Source organism: Bemisia tabaci, chromosome 6 (assembly GCF_918797505.1).
Source record: "Bemisia tabaci chromosome 6, PGI_BMITA_v3".
Taxonomy (NCBI): domain Eukaryota; kingdom Metazoa; phylum Arthropoda; class Insecta; order Hemiptera; family Aleyrodidae; genus Bemisia; species Bemisia tabaci.
The window spans coordinates 14,295,879-14,318,327 of record NC_092798.1 but is presented as its reverse complement, the minus strand read 5'-3'; the positions used below and the strand labels follow the sequence as shown (position 1 = coordinate 14,318,327).

Sequence of the window (22,449 nt, the reverse complement as noted above, 5' to 3'; positions counted from 1 at the left end):
TGCGACGTTATGGACTTCGTTTCATACTTTATTTTTCAAAATAGAAAACTACTCAACGTTAATTCTTGAAAACTTTCGGGTTTTTTCCTCTCTGTGCAAAGAAAACTCTGTGGAAATTTCAAGATATAATATTGATTTTTTCACCTTCATAAGCATAAAATGGGAGCGGTTATTTTTAAACACCACAAACGAGAAACGTGGTCTTGTGGTTTCACCGTCGATACGGGCAATTCTACGAAAACTGTTCATCTACAATTCCATCCATTCAATCTCATTTCTCTTCCTCTTTATTCATTTTCCTCCTCCTCTCTTCTTCCTCACCCACTTTCTCTTCTTTTTCCCCCCTCTTCTCTTTCTGTTTTCCCCCTTCATTTTCTCTCATTTACCTTCCTTCTTCTACTTCATCGGATTTCTAACGCATTCTCATCTGACGTAGCGTTAAAATCCTCCCCACGATCTAAGTGTTTCAGACTGAGGTTAAAAGAAAAGCCCTTTTCCAAATGGCGGCATGCTCTTAGAAAACGGAGTCCCGGGTTATCTCCGTCGACACAGACAAAATAAAACAGCACGTGTGTCGCTCTTTCGGATGCAAGAAAACTCAATTTCAGCGAAATGGCTTTCCGCTCGGAAAACAAGACCCCTCTTACAGACCCGGAGTCTCAAAAAGGACGTGGCTCCATTTTGAATACGCAGCACATGCGACATTTCAGCAGTCACTAGGCTTGGGAAAATGTATTCGGAGTGCATAATCTCACGGTCTGAAATATTCCGTAAATGCATCCTGTGCTGGCGTTTTATAATAACTGCATTTTCACGCTTCGAATTGAATTTTCGGAAAGGCGGATTCCGCTAGCTCTCGAAAGGGATACCGCGATAAACTTTATCCCTGCATCCAGAGAGGTAGGAAGTCCGGGAGTTAAGCCGTTCTCTGCAGGAACGACGTAACAACCTCCTGATGTGGAGATCAAGTGACTTTGTGTTTGATTTGCAGCTAAAGGGTGTGAAGGTGCATGTTAGTAGACTTTTCGCACCAAAAATGTATGGTTTTTTTTTTATTTATTTTCATGTGAAAACTACCAGCATATTTGTGTTCGTCGCTTTCCTGGTCGACTCAGGTATTCGATTCCTGGCAAACAGGGTTGCACGGGTGAAATGAAAAATATATGAAATATTGAAATTTCTGTGAAATATTTCATGAAATTTCACAAAATTGTGAAAAATATGAAGCATATTTTAAGGGGCTGGGTATGCGACACTCTAAAGAACACCAAACAGCAAAAACCAGGCGCCTTCGATTTAATTTTGCATTTAATTTCGAAAAAAAAAATTCATATTCTTCAACATTTTTCATATTTTTCAATATTTTTCATATTTTTCAATATTTTTCATATGTTTCAATATTTTTATACTTCCAGACGATGGCTGAAGTGCGAGACCACGTATCACCGTTTGTGAAGTTGTGGACTTCCACACATATTTTATTTTTACCTGAGAAAACTATAAACGTAATTCCTTAAAAACTGCCATGATGTTTCTTCTCTGTCGATAGAATATTCTGTGTGATTCCAGGCTATAAAGCAGACTTTTACCTCTTCGAGAAAACCAATTAGGAGCGGAGATTTGGAAACATCGCAATAGAGACACGTGGTGTCGCACTTTAACCCTAGATATGATGGATATCATATGGAGATGGAGAAGAAGATGAATGTAAATAGACGAACAGGACGCAGTAGAAGAAAAAGAAAAACAAGGATGAGAATAAGAAGGAGGCGGAAAGTAGAGAAAAAAATGAGAAGAAGAAGGGATGGAGGTGAGAGAGACCAATAAGAAGAAAAAAGAATAGGCGAAAAAAGAAAAAGATAAAGAAAAAGAGGAGGGGGAAAAATGGGAAGAGAAGACACTATTTTCAGTCTCTTTCTTTTTTCCTCTCCGCTACTTCTTCTTCTTCTTTCCTTCTTCTTCAATTTCTTCATTTTCTTCTGCTTCTCTTTTTACTTCACTTGTTCTTCTCCTTCTTCTTCTCGTCGTTTTCTTCTTCTTTTCATCATTTTTTTCTACTTCTATTCATCGTTTTTCTTCTTCTTCTTTTTCTCATTTTTCTCTCCTTTCTTTCTTTTTTCTCCTTTTCTCCTTTTTCTCAATTTTCGTCTTCTTTTTCCTCTTTTTTTCTTTTTCTCTCTTATTTCCTTCTTTATCTTCTTTTTCTCCTTTTTCCTCTTCTCTTTCCTCTTCTCCTTCTCTTTTCTCTTCTCCTTCTCTTTTCTCTTCTTCCTCTTTTCCTTCTTTTCTCCTTCTTCTTCTCCTTAATCTGTTAGCTTTTTTGCTTCTTTTTTCCTCCTTCCTTCTTCTTTTTCTTCTTCCTCTTCATCTTCACCCTCGTCTCCGTCTCCTGGGCCTGAGGTCTCGGGTCCGAGGGAGATAAGTCTAGCAGACTGGGCCAACGTTAGTACGATGATGCAGCTTAAGCTGAGCAGCACTGCGAGGCTCGAACGTCGTTTCTGCGAGGAACGTCTCAATCGCGGATCGCGCGGTCCGCCGAAAATTTGCCGCTGCAAAGGCGCAAGGCGCTCGAGCGGAATTTCGGTCACAATGGATGCAGCTCATCTGTATGCAAATGATAATGAAAACGCCGCTGTCGCCCCCCCCCTCCCCCCGGTTCGGAGCGACGGGAGGAGGGGGCGGGGGCGAACAACAAATTCGCCGTGTAAAAAGAGCGGGTGGTGGTGGTGGTGGTGGTGGAGTCGTGTTGCGCGGTCCATTGAGGCCCGCTGACAGATTGCTCTCAGCGAGGGAATGTTTGATTTTCGGCCGATAAAACGTTACATAAATCATCCTTCATCCCCCCCCCCCCTTGCGCCTGGCCTCGCGATGCCCGATAACAATCCCTCCAATCCCGGCTCCTTCGCGCCGGATCGGGAGGAAAGCCCTAGCCGTCCCTGCGCTAGCGAGCGCGGCCGTATCAACGTCCCGAGTTTGTCAGATTTCCTTCGACAGAAGTGCCCGTTTTCGGGATGAGGTGTGGATGCCTTCCTGTGGGATTCTCGAGCACTTTAGATTAGAGTCCCTTTATACTGAGAGTCAAGACAATGTGAATCCATTTACGATTGGTTCCCTGAGTTTAGGCCTCCACAGTGTCACAAACGGGAATAAATATTACACTTCCACCGATTGCAAAGATTATAATGTAGAATGGACCGGGGAATAGCGGGTTCGAGAAAGAGCAAACGGAATGAGAGAAGGAATGGAGAAAGGAATTTGAGAATGAGCCGATCAAAGATTACGAAAAACTGTCAAATTGTGTAACCTTTATTCCCGTTTGTGACTCCATGAGGGGAGGTTGTCTTGACTCTCAGTATAAAGGGACTCTACTTCAGATTATATCGCCACCTACCGGCCAAAGTACATACCACAAGCGCCGTGCGACGTTCAAAAATGTCCGCCGCCACGCATTTGATTTTTTTACAGAGAAATTGCTCTGCGAAGCTGTCCGAAAATTTCACTGGATTTTCTTTTTTACTGCCGATAAAATTTGGTGAAATCTTCAAACAGATTCAACCGAAAATTTATCTGTAAAATAATAAAATGGCGGCGGAAATTTTTAAACGTCGCATGGCGCCTGTGATACTTTGGCCCAAAGGAGACGACTTATGCTTGAGGTCACTAGTTGTATTACGTGCGTGTTCGCGGGGACACCGGGTGCTATCATTTATCCAACGAGAAGAAAGTGCTTAATCCAAATCAAGCATGCAAAAAAGTCGGTATTTCCTTATCGTTTATTAGTTCAATTGTTTGTTTCTTTATTTTATTTCTCGTTTTATTTTTTTATTACATATTGCACTTGAAATACTTGAAATACTTACTTGAAATTTTCTAACAGATTTAACAAAAAATTTCTCCAAGAAAAGCAAATGGCGGCGGAAATTTGGCGCTTGTGATACTTTGGCCGAAAGGATATTGTGAATTTAATTTCGTTAAAAATTTGGATATGAATAAACCGGAACCATTGAAGAAATTAGGTTTTTACCGGCAGAAATCTGACAACATCTGGATTTTTAAACGGAGTTTTTTCGATTAGGTCGCGCGTGCCTTACCATGATCCGTGCAGGCTTGGAAAACTGAAATTGGACGGCTATGATCAGGATCAGCCTAAATGCAGTTTACTCCGCCTACTTTTCTTTTTCATACATATATAATATGTTTTTTAAAACATAAAACTAAGCTATGTTCTGATACTTTTTCTACCGCGATTAAAGTCGAAAGGATACTTTTAGGTATAGTACTTAGAGCTAGTGGCACATGATCAAATCGAGTCATCACCGAAGAGAGAACAAGAGTCCACGTCGAAGGGGAAAATGCGTGACCACCTGATCTTCCTGCGCCTGTTTTTCAGTCAACCAGACACACGACGCGGCCACTTTTGAATTTCATTTGTGAAATAACATAGGAAATTAAAATCATATTTTTTTTTTTTTTAATCCCGCCGATTTTTTGGAAAAACGATTTCAATGATTGATTCTCGAGAATTTGGCGTTTCTGTCGATGTATAATACATTTCTCTTCCTCCAAAAAAACCAACAGAGATCTTGATTTTTGAAATTTCAATTTTGTTCCCTTTAGGTCAATGTTTTTGATTGCCTCTGCACTGCTCACACAAGTGGAGGAATATTGAAATTTCAAAAATCTTGATTATTAGTGTTTTTTTTGGAAGAAAGAGGAATTTATTCTACATCAATAGAAACACCAAATCATCGAGGAGTCAATCATACACAGTGTTTGAAATACACGCCGGCCAAACAGCAATTTGCCGGTAAGAAGTCGCCTTTGGCCGCCAGGAAACTTGTTGTTAAACTCCGTGTTTGGGATTTTTCGGAGTATTCCTGACACGAGGCATTTCGAAAGGGCATTTTTTCATTTTGGCTCCTAGGAAAGAAAGTCGCAAGCCAGATGGCTGCGGAGACTTCATGCCGAGTTTCAAACACTGCATACACATCTTTTTCCGGAAAGTCGTCTGATTCAAAAAAATATTTGGTTTTGATTTCCCATGTTATTTTCTATTAGGAATGAAAAAGTAGTCGCGTCGGGTGTCTGGTTGGGTGGAAAGCATGCCCTGGAAGAAAAGAGACAGTCGCGCATTTTTCCTATTCGATGCGGTCTCTTGTTCTCTCCTTGGGCATCACTTGCTTATACGGAGGCTTTAGCATCCAAGTATGGCGAATCTTTTCTTTTGATTTTTGTCAATGTGGCGGGGACTTTTGCCAAATGCTGGCGGTAATCACTCGCCGTGCTCGCTCTCAACTTTGCCGCAACCATGAGTTTTCTCGAATATAGCACACGATTGGCTTTGAAGTATGTAAAATCGTCGTGATAGAATAATTTGAGTGAAATTCCACGGTACGATACGTTACCTAATGGTTTTATATTTAAAGTCATATTTTTCATTTAAATCTGATTGCAACGCCCGTCATTTTTGGGCCTCGATGTTTCATAACCGTCGAAGATGGAGGAAACCAATCAAAAGCAGACGGCTTAGGGTTGTGCTCTCCTTGTGAAGGTACTCGTAACTCAGTAAAGAAGACACGAAGAGAACACAAGAGCAGCAATTTGAATTGTGGACCGATAGGCACCCCCAACTTACAGTCAGTGGCGTGGCGTGCTTTGCGATAAATCGATTGATCTGCCATTTAAACGTATAGTAAAGAATCGATACACAGGGTGTTCGCAACGAACACCGTAATAATCGATTCTTTACTATACAGGGTGTCCCAAAAGTCCCTTCCACCCCCTCTAAAATTTTATCTAATTGATATTTTGAAACGAAACTTTGGGGATGTTCATCGATCAATGTTAGCTACTTTTGGTGCCCCCCAAAATTTTCGGGCCCCCCCGTGGGGAGGGGTTGCGGACCCCAACTTTTTTTTTTCAAATAGCAACCCCTATCTTGTGATACCTCATTCGAAAGAGCATTAAAAACCTAGAAATTTTGGCGCAAACCGCAGATCAATATCTTAAATTTTGACCGAGTTATGATAGGTCAAAGGTCAAATTTGACCTATTTTCAAAAAATCATAACTCCGGTTCAAATTATAGTAATGAAAAAAATAAAACGGGAAAATTTACCAAATTGTAAGCACTTTTAAGTAAAAATCACAGAAATTACTTCAAACTAATTTTAAGGGGGGTTTCGGACCCCCAAATACGTCAATTCAAAGGTCATTAAATTTTCCCCGCGAAATAAGCCAATTTCCCCCAGATTTGCCTCCACATTAGTTCAGTAAGGTCAAAATCAGTTCAATATTACGTTGGCAAGTCCCCAAATTTCGGGAAAAGTTTAAAAAAACGAAATTTAAGGTGATTAAATTTGACCGTTTAAATTTTTTTTCTTTAACTTTTCCCGAAATTTGGGGACTTGCCAACGTAATATTGAACTGATTTTGACCTTACTGAACTAATGTGGAGGCAAATCTGGGGGAAATTGGCTTATTTCGCGGGAAAATTTAATGACCTTTGAATTGACGTATTTGGGGGTCCGAAACCCCCCTTAAAATTAGTTTGAAGTAATTTCTGTGATTTTTACTTAAAAGTGCTTACAATTTGGTAAATTTTCCCGTTTTATTTTTTTCATTACCATAATTTGAACCGGAGTTATGATTTTTTGAAAATAGGTCAAATTTGACCTTTGACCTATCATAACTCGGTCAAAATTTAAGATATTGATCTGCGGTTTGCGCCAAAATTCTTAGTTTTTTATGCTCTTTCGAATGAGGTATCACAAGATAGGGTTGCTATTTGAAAAAAAAAGTTGGGGTCCGCAACCCCTCCCCACGGGGGGGCCCGAAAATTTTGGGGGGGCACCAAAAGTAGCTAACATTGATCGATGAACATCCCCAAAGTTTCGTTTCAAAATATCAATTAGATAAAATTTTAGAGGGGGTGGAAGGGACTTTTGGGACACCCTGTATATTCAAATGGGTAAATATCGATAATCGATCATTCACGCCTCGCCACTGCTTTCAGTCTACTTCCCTACTTTTGGTCGTGTCTGATTGGCTGATCCTCCTGGTGCTCACTTTCTTGGGGGCCCTTTTGGAAAATAACGCAGGATTCAATTTTCGTCGAAAATATCTCGAAAACGAGGAAAAAATCTTACGTAGGAGATTTCAGAAATCAATTTTCCAGATTTTTCTGAATAGATTGATGAGTAATGCATGATACTTTTTCCTCGAAGACACCGAGCAGTTTGACTAGGAATTTTGTTTTTGCAACTTGAAATATGAAAAAAACAAGATGCCAGGTCAAACTGTTCGGTGCATTCGAGAGAAAAAGGCATGTATTACTCATCAATCTCTTCAAAAAAATCTGGCAAATTGATATCTGAAATCTCCGACGGAAAAATTTTTCCTTGTTTTCGAGATATTCTTGATGAAAAATGAACCCCCGTTATTTTCTATGAGGGCCTCAGAAAGTGGGCACCAGGCGGATCAGCCAATCAAGACAACTCGTGAATAATGGGTGCCACTCGGTCCGCATTCAAATGCATATGTTGCATGTGTGAGGGATTTGCGATTTGACCATTGATTCTTCTGTAAAAGTTCGCGAGAAACACGATGGTGCCACTGGTTTTCTCTGAAATCAACTCCCAAGCTTAAAATAAGCTCGCAAGTTGAGGCCAAAATGGACGGGATATCCCACGCTATCCTGAGAGTCCACCTCTACATTAAAACAAACTCTCCATGCAAAGATAGGGAGCAAATACATTAGCAGTGTTGCCACTTTTTTGGGGACTCCAAAACTGAAAACAGGGCAACCCGCTAATGTATTTGCTCCCTATCTTTGCATGGAGAGTTTGTCTTGATGTAGAGGTGGACTCTCAGGGTAGGGTGGGATATCCCCTCCATTTTGGCCTCACTTTGAGAGCTTTTTTGAGCTTGGGAGATGATTTCAGAGAAAACCAGTGGCATCATCGTGTTTCTCGCGAACTTTTACATCAGAATCAATGGTCAAATCGCAAATCCCTCACACATGCAACATCTCCATTGCTTCTGATGGTTTCTCTTTAAGTAAACATCAGCGGATAAATAATGTAAGAATTTCGGCGAAATCCGGCATCGACGCGGAGGTTTGACGGCACGCCGCGCTTGAGTTCGCACAAGCTCGGGAGCTTAGCTTGATTTATCCTCGGATAAATGAAAGTGAGCGGCTAATTCACGTCGCCGAGAAAAACTCCCGAAAATCCACGCACATGAATACGAGGATGCACGAAACGGAGGATAAAAATCGGGAAAGCGGGGCGGAAAATTCAGATGGGTTGCAAGTGCTAATGAAACCCCGGCACCACTTCGCCCACATTGCCGGGTTGTGCGGTTCAATGTGAATATTTTACACGGGTAAAAATGCGAGGAAAGTGCTGATTTTACAGCACTATTCGGCAACAATGCCTTCTCCGGAGCCGAGCCATTTCCACCAGCGAATGAGCTCGAGGCTATCGAGCAGGGGTTCCGCATCCAAAGACGGTGGAAGTATCCACTCTCTCGTGAATAAATCTGGGTGAAAAATCGCTTTTCCGTGATTTTTCTTGGACGAAAAATTGAAGGCTGAGTTGGCCTACAAACAAAACGCCTGATTGTATGGTGTATGCTAATTCTGCGCCTTCATTAAACAATATATACAACAAAGATTCTCCGAGACAATAATCGTTATGTATTCGAAAAAATGCAGGAGATCTGTTGCGAGAGGTAATTGGACCCCATTTTGCAATTTGGACCTATAAATTCTGGCCTGGTTTAAAAACAACATATGTGCCATCAGTTTCCCTGTATACATTAGTGTTTTTTCAGATGAGCCAGAATTTATACGAGTACTTTCCAAATTGCAAAATGCAGTCCAATTATCTTGCGGGCGGGAATAATTATCTATTTAAAGAAATTCACGAACTTTAAAAATCAAACCACCCGACTGAAATACTACCGTGCTAAGGAAAAATGCCGTATGAGAATTCGAGAGTTGCCAAATTTCCCCGATAAAACATGTATTTTTGACAACGTTCGTGCACATTTTTCTTTGAAATTTTCATATATTTTGGATTACATTGCGTGCGAAACTATCTGAAAATTTCGGGGAAAGATATTCAAAAATTTCCCTGTAAATTCGATTTTTATTGAAGAAAATTTGGCAACGTCTGAAGGCTCATACGGCGTTCTTCTTTAGCGGGGCAGAATAGGGGACGCAGGATTGACATCAAGGAAAATGTTAGTCACGGGCATCGCTTTTTTGCCTTCGATTTTCGAGGCAGGCCAGAAAATTCGTTTACGATTTTAAAAAATCTCCGCTCCCATTTATTTTGTTTAAAGTAGAACAAACCAACATCATTCCTTGAAGAATTTCACAGAAGTTTCCTCTCTCAGAGAGAAAAAATCAAGGGGGTTTTCAAGAATTTTCGTTGACTAGTTTTCCATTCAAAAGATAACAAACAGAGAATGCAGAGAATGACATGAATTCCGCAACGTCACAAACCGAAATTTTTCCGTGTCACTCATCAAAAGTAGCCATCAAAATATCAAGACCAGGTGTTGTGATTGGCTTATTCGATGACTTGGACCAATCACAGCACTTCTGCCGTGCTAAGGAAAAATGCCGTATGATCATTCGAGAGTTGCCAAATGTCCCTTGATAAAACATGTATTTTTGACAACATTCATCCATATTTTCCCTTGAAATTTTCAGATATTTTAGATTAAATCGAGTGCAATTTTGTCTGAAATTCTTGGATAATAATAATCACAATTTTTCCGGTAAGTTCGGTCTTTATCGGAGGACACTTGGCAACGTCTGAAGGCTCATACGGCGTTTTTCCTTCGCACGGCAGACTTGACCTTGACTTTTGATGGAGTATTTTGATAGTGTGACACAGGCGATAAAAGGTTTGAGAGTTTCACCGTCGACATGCAGCGCTACAACGGAGGAAAGTGTAACTAGAATTGTCGCAACGCTATGTTTGATCACTCCGCGAGCACTGGTTTTTGATGTATTCTATAAATCACGCTGGGACCAGCGACTTAAGAGACGTGTTTTGCGAACTAGCCCCGAGGCACGTGAAAATAGAACTGCGCTTTTGGGTAACTTCCAGATTTCTTTCGACTTAAACATTCTGATGGTAGATAAAAGACATCTCCCACGGCTCATTTATGCAGTTGAATCAATACCACAGAAAATCGACGTATACGCGGTTCGGTGATATCGACAGAAAAAGAAGGGAAAAAAACACTGTTCATCTAGTCGGTAGCAATTTTGGGAACCACCCCATTTACGATTCCAGTATCCCGCAGGCCGGTTGCGTTGTCAAATCTGTCGAAAACCCCGTATTTTTCACTCGGTTTTAGAGCATCAAATTGGGAAGCTCCCCGAAATCCGCAGAGCCTGTTTAAGCCTCGACGCGGGCTTTGGCGGCTTGGCGCTTGTATTGATGGAAGGGGGATGGGGGCCAACACGCCCCCGCTGCTCTTAAACTCCAGGCTCACCCGGATTCAAAGCAAATTTAAATGAAATTAAAGGGACTCCAAAAGAGGAAAGCTAACACTTCACCACTCTCATGGAGGGACAAAAAAACTGGCTGAAAAGAGTTTCAACACTTCATAATGAGCCTGCCATGCTACTGCTGCCGCATTCTCTTTTATGCGCCGCGTCCCATTTACGAAGAAAAAAAAAATTGAGCTGAGGCCCTGGAAGTTTAAATCTGGGACTGAGTTCGCGATGCGGAGTAGGGTTTATCAAAGGACATTTGAACAGTGGATGTGTGTTCGCTGAACACAGCAGGACGCGGAGGGGGCAACCTGTACGAACATTGTTTTCTCAACGCATGGGTACAAATGAGCCGCATTAAGCAGAAAAAAACCAAGTTACATGAGACATCGCCAAATCTCATCAGACTATTTATTTTTTTAGCGGGAGAACGGTTGTAAGTAGGTTCTTTTGAAAATTCCAGTGGGCTTCTTGCTTGACATGGAGTAAATACCCTGAAATTTTCAAAATAAGGTGTACAGTTGGACCGCGTTGAGCAGAGAGGAACAGTGGCGTGGCGTGAATGATCGATTATCGATATCTCGCCATTTAAAGCTATGGTATAGAATCGATTTCTAAGGTGTTCGCTCCGAACACCCTGATGATCGATCTTTTTTCATAGGTTTGAGTGGCATATCTATCGATATATCGCAAAGCACGCCACGCCACTGGAGAGGAACCAAGCCACATCAGCTATTGCCGAAAATTGGGCGATTTCATTTTCTACATGAAAACGGGTGTGCGGATTTTTGTGAAACTTTCAGTGAATTTTCTGTATATTGCAAATCTAATTCATCAAAATTTTCAAAAAAATCCGCGGAGAAGTTTCTTGTGAAAAATTAAATTGCCCGGTTTTTGGCCATAGCTGGTGTGGCTTGGTTCCTTCCTGCCAAACGCGGCCCAATGGTTCCACCGTAAAATTGAATTGTTCGAAAAAAATTGAAAATGGCTATACTGGTTACATAGTTCCTTTTTTTTAATGCGGTCCGAACAACGTTAAAAATACTGAATAGAAACTCCCAAACCACGGATCTCGTTTGTGGTGTTTAAAAATATCCGTTCCTTTTTTATTTTTATTATTTTTTTTTATTTATTTATTTATTTTTTTTTGAGGGAGATCAAATCAACATTATTCCGATAAGTTTTCTCAGAGTTTGCCTCGCACTGAGAGGGAAAATCAGGAAAATTTTTAAGAATTGACGTTGATAAGTTTTCCATGTACAAAATAAAGCATGACATGAAATCTGCAACGTTGCAAACCGAGATACGTGGTCTGAGAGTTTCTTCACCGTCGCAACGATCGCTTTTTGTTAGGCGCAATGCGTGAAGTATTCCTGTGGTCTTGTAGGCGCTAGTACACTTTTTTGGCCAACCAACGACCGGAGTGTAGTGAGTGCAATGCGTGAAGTATTCCTGCACTCTTGTAGGCGCTACTATGCTTTTTGGGCCGACCAGCGACCGCACTGTATTAGGCGCAATGCGTGAAGTATTCCTGTGGTCTTGTAGGCGCTAGTATGCTTTTTGGGCCGACCAACGACCGCAGTGTAGTGAGTGCAAAGCGTGAAGTATTCCTGCACTCTTGTAGGCGCTAATATGCTTTGATTGGGAGAGAGGGTTGTATACAAAAATAGTCTTCCAAATGGTGTGAATACAACCCTATGACTGTCATGGCTAAATATTTATCGGCAAGTTCAAGGGGCTAGGAGTTAGAAAAGTTTGGTTACAAATATTGCCTTCAAAATAATGTAAAAGTTTATGACATTAGGATCTGCGATGTTTTAACACTCCCTATAAAGGGATACTAGATCAATAAAAGTCAATTTAATTCGTGGCTAGTACGTGGGAATGAAAATATTTCGCACCCACTCACTCGTGTATGCCTACATAGGGTGTCAACCCCTTACACTGGAGAAAAAAAACACATTGGATCTAGAGTCCAGACTTATGAAGACGTTGACAATAAAAAATACTCTTGATTCAATCAGATTTTTGCTTGAATAAAAACGAAATCCGCTAAAATTAAGAGGCTTGGTTCTTGAGATAAGCTAGATTCTGATCGAATCAAGAGTACTTTTTCTTGTCGATGTTTTTAAGAGTCTGGACTCTAGATCCAATGTGTTTTTTTTTCCAGTGTATACTATAATCTACAAGCTTACAAATAATGAGTTATATCTGCTAGCAGCCACTAAAGAAGGAATCGAAGGGGACCCTTCTTCATTTTCTTTCTTTTTACATTTTTCAATCAGGTAAGAGAGTGTGGAGCTGCAATCGCCTAATTCACAGAATACAAAGAATACATATGCTCTTGATCATAGTCGATGAGCTAAAGATTAATGTAAAGGACTTAGATAAGTTATTTCGTAAGAAAATCCGACCATCTTCCTTCTAAATTTTCTGTGAAGAAAAAAAGGAGACGAAGCGAGGAGGTTGGAAAAAGAGATTCTCTCGTTGAGGCGGAAATTGGTTTTATTGATGACGTTAAATTCCGATCCGAGAGTCCAGCGGAGCTTGGCTGAAAGCATATCACTTCCGTCTCTTTCCATCTCATATGACCCGCAACTAATAAAAAAAAATACATTGACACGGAAACGTGCTTCACGACTGAAGCCATCGACATAACTATTTTTCCACGAAAGCTCTACATCGTTGTCATCAAATGGTAGCGAGTGATCTAGGCCTTTCATTTTCCTCTATACTTGTCTTTATGGACACTATTCGTTGTGCAGGAATACCTCGTTACACAGAATCGGATCTTAACGATAATGACCTAACGTATTGCAGTGATATCAATGAAACTATATCGATATCTACCCCTTCTTGGTGGCGTAGAACTTCTGTCTTCCATATATCATCACTTTCAGCTCAGTGATACCGTTGACACTCATTTTTCGTCTGGGTATTTTCTTGAGCGCTACACCACCGGGAGACGCCTTATGATTGGATGCTCTCGTCATACACGAGTACAACTGAAACAACTGATGAAACAACGATCTTTTCATTTTAAAACACAAAATTCCTCATCACCGCAAAGCGGCTCTTGAAAAAGAAGCGCCTGTTGGCAGTCTCAATTTCTGGGAAGTTGGCGGCATTTTTTTCTTCCATTTAATTGTACGTAAAATAATCAATTCAAGGTGAGACAGCCTGCTTCACCTAGCATCGATATTTATCGTACATTTAAATGGAGGAGAGACAGGTCTTGCAGCAACTGGCGAGAGTCATCACTAAGTAGCGTTCCGGGGGAGGGACTGCGGAAAGGAAAAAACACCTCCTTACAAGCCTTTTAACGTTGTCAAATTTCCTTTGATAAAACATACATTTTCCAGGAAACCTAGGAATCTTTTTCCTCAAAATTTTCAGGAAATTTTATTCGCAATTCAATCTGAAAATTTCAAGAGAAAATATCCATAACTCTCCTCAAAAATGAACGTTTTACTGGAGGAAAGTTGACAACTCGCAAAAAATGTTCATACGACGTTTTTCCTTGGTCCGGCAGAATAGGTAATGTCCTATGAAAAAATACCTCCAGGACTCCCATGATTCTACTTAAGCTGCTGGTACTAAAATATTACGCTTTGAACAAGTCTCTTTGTTGGTGATAAATAAAATAAATACTTAACAAGCTTAGAATTTCCGAATCAATTTCAACTGTGAAGGTCGTAATTTCTACCTCTTTACGTGAAACACACCGAAAAAATAGAGGTGCTGTAATAACATCCCAGATGTTAAAAAAATGTGCGACAACTCCTCGATGTTGTCATTACCACTCTGGCTGTTAAAGTAACATTTTAGGATGTTACTTTTACATCCTATAATGCTGTGTTAACTGCCAGAGTGTTAATAGCAACATCCAAGAGTCGTCGCACATTTTTTTAACAACCGTAACATCCGGCATGTTACTACAGCATCTTTTTTTTTCGGTGCACGGATTAAAGCTAAAAGAAACTATGTGCAGACGGGCTTCGTGCAACTTAGGTCCTTTCAACATCAGCATATAAATACGACCAGTCATTGTGCTTCTTCATTTGTATACATAATCTATAAACTATAATTGCGGTGATATGAGCAGTCACCTGGACGAGGATATCAAAAAGCGAGTTTTTCCAGAAACAAAGCGCTTCAAACTTTCAAACGCATTTTTCCCCCTCCCGGGGCACACAACTTCCCGCGCCCTGATTTCCCGAAGAATGCCACAATCAACAACACAACAAATCAACCCTGCATTCAAACAAAACAAAACACTCCACTCGCATCCGTCGTGTTCGCGGGAGCACATTAGTGTCGCGAAGGTCGGTTCACTTGATCTTTCACAAGGTTTAATCACTTTGCATAAAAAATCGATCGGCAGGGATTGAGCCGAACAGCGAACAAAGTTGAACGTATATCTCTGCCAAACGAAACTATGTGCATGGAGACACGAGCCCTGAGACCCATAAGAATATAAGCATAACAGGGCTCACGTCATACTGCACATAGTTCCGTTTGATAGAAATACGTCCTGTTTACTGTCATGCGAAGGAAAAACCCCGTTCGTAAACATTCGATAATTGCCAGATTTTCCCGGATAAAAATGAATTCTTGAGGAAAATTATGCACCTTTTCCTTTGAAGTTCTCACTTAATATTTTTTTTATTAAATTAATATCGAAACAATTGTCTGAAAAGTTAAAAGAAAAATATTCAGAATTTTCGCAGTCGCTTAGGTTAGAGTCCCTTCATACTGAGAGTCAAGACAATGTGAATCCATTTCTGATTGGTTCCCGTATTTTAGGCCTTCACAGTGTCACAAACGGGAATGAAGATTACATTTTCACCGCGATTGCAAAGATTATAATCTGGAATGGACCAGGGAATTACGGGTTCGGCAAGGAACAAACGGAATGAGAGAAGGAACGGAGAAAGGAATTTGAGAATGGGCCGATCGAAGATTACGAAAAACGTTCGATTTGTGTATTCTTTATTCCCGTTTGTGACTCCATGAGGGGGTAGAGTACCTATATAGCGAGAGTATAGACAGATGTGAAACTCCGAAAATCCATCAGGCTTTCACCGATGCCTCCGCGAATAAAGTTAGGGCCCAGAAATGCAGCCAACTTATGAATTTCAATTATCCAGAACGATTTATTAATACGATTGTTACGAACCATCGTTTATAAAGCACGTATTTGACTTAGTTTTTGCATAAATTTATTCATTTTTGTGGGAGAACGCTCATTTATGTGCTTTCTTAGCCATCTTCGTTAGAATTGGAATCCACAGACTGGCAGTGAAATTTAGTGCGTCAGAAGTTGGTTAGAAGGGTGGCTGCACTTTTGGGCCCTAAGCTCTCCATGAAGCGATCTGTCCATACTCTCGCTATACAGGTACTCTATGAGGGGGTGTTGTCTTGACTCTCAGTATAAAAGGACTCTAGTTTAGGTTTTTATCGAAGGAAATGTGTCAACGTCTGACAGTGCATACGGTGTTTTTCCTTGGTGCGGCGGCAGAGCCCTTCACCCTGGTCCCCATTGTTGCCATTCTTGCATTAATTCCGAGTATCGTCCCACGTAAATTGCTGCGAGAGGGTGTCGCCTTGGCGGTCTTGGATTTTGTTTCGGCGGTTGAAGGGTTTCGCCAGTTTGCCAACAGCCCTGCACTTGATTTCCAGCCCGCTCTCACCGCTTTCCCTGCCGCGCTGGTGGGTCAAGCATACTGACCTACAGAGACAGTTGACATTGAGACCGGTAAGCCAAGGCCTTCAACTTGATGAACGCCACGTTGAGAATCACTCTTACGCGGTTATATTCGAACGCGTTCGTTGAAAAACGCTAGGTTCCCTTCAGGGAGGGATTCGGCAATTTTTTTTACAACACTACGGAGTGTGCTTCCTAGCCGTCTTGCGGCTTAACCCCCCCCCCCCCCCCCCCCCGAGCTTCGCCTCTCTAATACACGAAAATAATTAATTTACATGGAAAAAATTAACTTGTTGATTTAACAATTCAATTGCTAAAAAAGGTGACTGCAATATTTCAAAGTAGATCTCACAACACAAAAATGCTACTTTATCCACCCATGTGGTTAAATTAGCTTATAGTAGTGGTTAAAGAAGCATGCATGTGCTGTGAAATCTACGTTGAAATATTGAAGTGACTTTTTTTAGCAATTTAATTTTTTCCGTGTATAAATCTAAAATTTCTGGCACAATTTCATTTTGCGAAATATTTACCGTATTCGTTGTGAGATCCCGCCTCGCGCCATCGCGCCTTCAATTTTGCGCATGTGACACGGATATCCATTAAGTACGAATAGTTGTATCTCTGCGCCGTGTCTACGCGCATCCTTCCCCTTTCACTATTTCCATATTATGTTTGTTTCCGTTTCTCTCATTTGTAACAGCGCTTCGAGAGCTGCGTGAGCAACACTGCCATTGATAGGAGAGACGAAATTTTGCCTTGTTTTTTTAACTTTTCTCCTGAATCGGTGCGACATCTCGCTCGCAGCATAGAGCAGAGCATCGCGAGTTTCTGTCTCGCGCTATCGCGCCTTCAATTTTGCGTATGCAACACGGACATCCATCACGCACGAATAGTTGTATCTCTGCGCCTCGGTTCCGTTCTTCTTATTTCCAGTGTTGCTTCAAGGGCTACGTGAGAAATAAGCCGAGGATAGGAGAGACGTGATTCGGCCTTGTTTATTAACTTGTCTCCCTCAATCGAAACTATATCTCGCTAGCAGCATGCATAGAGCAGAGTATCGAGAGTTTACTTCTCGCTCCATTGCGCCTTCAATTTTGCGTATGCAACACGGGTATCTATCAAGTATGAATAATTGTATCCCTGCGCCGTATCAACGCGAGTCCTTTTCCTTGCTCTATTTTCATATGGTGTCTGCTCCCAATTATCTTATATTAGAAAATAATTTGAAAAAGTCTGAATGTAATCTATGACATTTTACAGTGATTTCACTTATACTATAAAGTCTGAAGATAAAGATTTCAAGGGTAAATTTTCCAGAAAATGAATCTCCGGTCAAGGAAAATTTTGCAATATTCTTACGTTCCTACGGCGTTCTTTCATAGCGCGGGAGGATACCCACCCAGACTCTCCTCTATATTCATTTCTATTCATACCGTCGTTGTGACAGTTATGAGCTATTCCGTACTTTTAGTTCATCTAAAACCCGCAAGAGAGTGGTGGGCATCAAATTCTAAAAAAAAGGGGGATTGGGATGCCGAGCACGTATTTTCTCTTCACCGAAATATATTCGTCTGGAAAGACGAGGGTGGTTTTGCCGGACGCGTCATGGGTCACGTATAACTCCGTGCTAAAGAAGAACGGCGTATGAACTTCAGACGTCGTCATATTTCCTTCAATATAAAACGAATTTTTGGGAAAATTGTGAATATTTTTCTTCAAATTCTTCAGATTATTTTGTTCGCAATTTGATCGAAAACATCAGAAAATTTCAAAGAAAAATATGCATAACTTGCCTCCAAAATGAATGTTTAAGCCGGGGAAATTTGGCAACTCTTGGATGTTCATAGGCGTTTTTCATTAGCACGGCAGTATAGGGATGAGCCCATACGATACAAACGATGAGACGTCGAGAGATTTAGAAATGTCAAGACAAATATGCACGGAGGGAACTCGACCATCGATATTTCCCCATTTCGATCCTTTCTCACGGGTTTAAATGGCAGATCAATCGATATATCGCAAAGCACGCGACGCCACTGATTTTGAAATCCGAACAGCATCAAAAAGCGACCGAGTTCGCCGTTTGTATGTAATGACCTGAGAGATGAAAAATGTCAAGAGATCTCACTTTAACGTATCCCCGCAGCGTAAATGTTACTCATGGAGATCAACGACGATTTCCTCCCGAATGTTAGCCGATGGGTGATAATGGGCCACGCTGCCGTGCTAAGGACAAACGCCGTATGAACATTCGAGAATTGTCAAGTTTCCTTCGATGAAATGTTTATTTTCGAGGAAAGTTATGAATATTTTTCCTTCAAATTTTCAGAATCTTTAGGTGAAATTTCGAACAAAATTATCTAAAAAACTGGGAGGGAAATATTCATGAGTTTCAGTGGCGTAGCGTGAATTGCGATATATCGATTGTTATGCCATTTAAACCTATGAAAAAAGATCGATTATCAGGGTGTTCGCAGCGGAACACCTTAGTAATCGATTTCTTTACCATAGCTTCAAATGGCGAGATATCGATAATCGCTTATTCACGCCACGCCACTGATGAGTTTACCAGGAAATTCGCGTTTTATCAAAGGAAATTTGGCAACGCCTGACGGTTCATACGCGTTTTTCCTAAGCACGGCGGCACGAGACAAGATCTGAAGTATGAAAAAAACCTCGCGTTTTTTTCTCTTCAAATCCTACTTAGAAAACAATTAACCTCAACGGGCAGTTCAGAAATCAACTCCTGAACGAAATATTGACAGGTACCGAAACACCCAACACCCCCCCCCCCCCCCCCCCCCGGTCGAGTAAATACCATCCTCATGATGTGCAGTTAAATGAATGTGGTAGATATCTTCAACACGGATCAAATGGAAAAGTTGGATTATACAAGTGACGCAGAACACAGAGAAAAACTGCCCCCGCGAAAACCACCTCGTTTTTGGTCCTCTATACATCGACCGAGTGTTTGGTTTGTGTAACCGAATCTCTGTTTTCTGTCCTCTTGCTTTTATAGGATTTGAAAACTCGGTGATAACCACATTTTCACACGGACCTCTTTATTAGTTCGGATTTAAGTACCTCTGTTCCAATTCGGTTAAATGTAGAAGTTTATTATCCGAAACCGAACAGTTCAATCTACACAGAACCCTGAGAGAATAAAATGGACGTCTTTTTACTTATTTTTGGTCCACTCCGTGTAAAAGGCTGTACACGTGTGTATTTTTTTTTTTTATTTTTTTTTTTTACTTTTTTTTTACTTTTATTTTTTTTTATCGCCACGGTTCAGTTTATCATTGATTATGACTGAAAAGCAAGACTTCTTTAGCTTTTTTCTTACTTTTACTTTTTTCGTCGCTACGCATTTGCGCGTAAAGCATTTTCTTTCCCAGATTTGATATTTTTGTCTGAACCGTAAAATAAATACAGCCTGTTCACATAAAAAACGACATAATGAATCGACCATGGATAAATGAACTGACACTACAAAATATACCTAAAAATAGGAATCTGACTTCATCATAAAAATGTTATGGACTCTTGAAAAAGTAATTTTTTTAATGGCATCGAAGAAAAAGATTATTCCCTCCGCTCAATTTTTCCTTCATATTTCTATTTTTTTCTTTTTCAATTCATACCACGAAGACAATTTCCGAGCTTCTTAAGTTGAGTGCAAATTTTTTGCATAGTATTCAGACGCGTTAAAACATTTTTTCTCGTCAATGATAGCTTCATTCACAGTCTATGTTTAGCATACTAAAACATATTTTAACTTCTACACGTAGTGAACCCTTTTCGCCTGAATGCATTTAAGAATTGAAGATCAAGTGATACGGCTGAATTGTTTTTTGCTTTGAAAATTTGAGGTAAACCTAAAGAAAAAAGAAGAAAAAAACATGTAACAATAGAACGCTACATCTGCTTACTTATGTCGAGCGGAAAAAATACTCAGGCAATTGTTTAAAACCACATTTATCCTCAAGCTCGCACTAATTTTCTGATCATTTTCTTATATAAAGATAAGGAAAACAGATATTGTGATTGCAATTCATCGGAAAATTATGTTTCTAAATGGCTCTATTAAAGTCTGAAAGCAACTGTTTAATTTGAAATTGCTATTGAAAATAACCTCAGAAGTCGACGTCGAGATTATATTTTCCATTTTTTGCATGTTTACTTCGCAGAAATTTGTAAACTAGGTATCAAAATTTGACTATATCGGACTTGGCATATGATGAAATACCGCCTGTATTCGTAGATTTTATGAATCCTCACTCTCAAAATATTGAAAACTTGAAAGCTCTCGGTATAAAAATAATACAAAAATATACAATTGCCGCCCCATTACGAAGGCAACTCCATTCCAAAATGGCAAAACTGACTCAAACTCTTAAATATGTAACAAAAATGCACCTACACAATTTTTTGCAATTTTTGTATGAAACCAGATGAAAAAGCAGTGAAGTTTTCGGTCAGAAATGCTCAAGATTCTCCTGGTAAAAATGCAATTCGCGAAGAAAATTTTGAAAAACTGAAACATATTTACGTTCTTCCGTGAGGGGGATCAAAATTTGACTTCTCGTAAGTCTAGGAATTTCATGGAATGTATACTATTTTATTGGCACAGCACTTAAATATTATTAAATATATTCTCCTATACCTCCACTTCGCTAATGTTAATTAAATATATTTTTTATATTTATTCATTTAAATATCATTCAGTGCTGTTTTATTAGGACAGCACTTAAATGGACTGCTTTTAGTAGAATGGAACCAAGCCACATCAACCATTGCCAAACTTAACTGGACACTCATTTTTTACGAGAGAAAGTTTGTGCGGATTCCTTTGAAACTTTAGAGGAATTTACTTCATACTATGCAGTAAATTCACTGAGATTTGCAAACAATGCGATGTCTGTTTTCATGTTAAAAAAATTAAATTGCTCAGTTTTTGGCAACAGCTGATACGGCTTAGTTCCTTTCTGCTTAACGCGGTTCGAATATTATTAAATTCATTCTTTTATACTGCCGTGCAACGCAAAAACGCTGTAAACGCCATTTTAAATTTTTTCGAAACAATGTATCATGCATAAAAACTTGTGTCCCTTTGGGACAATGTTTTCACAAAATTCTTTCGCAAATACTATCAAGAACATGACCTAAAAATTTGAGGTGAATGAGTAAAACAGTTTTAATTTTATAAAAAGTTAAGTTCCAAAAAACTCGTTAAAATTTAAATGGATCGACGTTTTTCTTGCTTAGCACGGCAGTATACCCTCTACTTGCTGATTCGTATTAAAAATATTTTTTATATTTATAAATTTTTCGAATTTGCCTGCGACAATAGGATTGTGTCTCTTGGAAACTCAATAAACTCACCTTCGAGAATGATCGGAATTGGAGTGGGGATGAAACACGCTCGCGCACGATCTACATGTTCGTCAGCGAATTCGGCTCTGCGTCGAGCAGGAGCGTAGCCCGTGGCGTGAGAAGCTCGAGCGGATCCCGAAGCGAAACTGATGATCAGGAGCGTCGCGGCGCGGCTGTCGGCGTCGCGGCGACCAAACCGCGGGTGAGCGTGAGCTTTTACTCAAAACTGCCGCCAACCGCGAAGCTCTTGCGCGCGCACACCGGCCGGATCCAAGGTTGTCACCTCGTAAGAAGTTTTCTAATGGAGATGTTGCATGTGTGAGGGATTTGCGATTTGACCGTTGATTCTTATGTAAAAGTTTGCGAGCAACACGATGGTCCCACTGGTTTTCTCTGAAATCATCTCCCAAGCTCAAAAAAAGCTCTCCAAGTGAGGCCAAAATGGAGGGGATATCCCACCCTACCCTAGTCCACCTCTACATCAAAATAAACTCTCCATGCAAAGTTAGGGAGCAAATGGAGCAAATACATTAGCAGGGTTGCCACTTTACTTGGGGAATCCAAAACTGAAAACATGGCAACCCTGCTAATGCATTTGCTCCCTATCTTTGCATGGAGAGTTTGTTTTGATGGAGAGGTGGACTTTAGGGTAGGGTGGGATATCCCCTCCATTTTGGGCCTCAACTTCAGAGCTTTTTTTTGAGCTTGGGAGTTAATTTCAGAGAAAACCAGTGGCACCATCGTGTTTCTCGCGAACTTTTACATAAGAATCAACAGTCAAATCGCAAATCCCTTGCACATGCAACATCTCTATTGGACTTATTGAAATGCGAAAGGAGCTACACAGGGTG

General features: G+C 40.4%; 1 protein-coding gene across 1 annotated transcript in view; it reads right to left on the bottom strand.

Annotated features, from left to right (window-relative positions):
- The window catches only part of rdgC (retinal degeneration C), a 216,045-nt gene extending 194,240 nt beyond the window's left edge, over window positions 1-21,805 (bottom strand). Inside the window, exon 1 of the mRNA XM_072301513.1 lies at window positions 21,608-21,805. The gene's annotated coding sequence lies outside the window, so the exon portion shown is untranslated. The remainder of the gene's footprint in view (window positions 1-21,607) is intronic.
- Window positions 21,806-22,449: the final 644 nt, after the last annotated feature.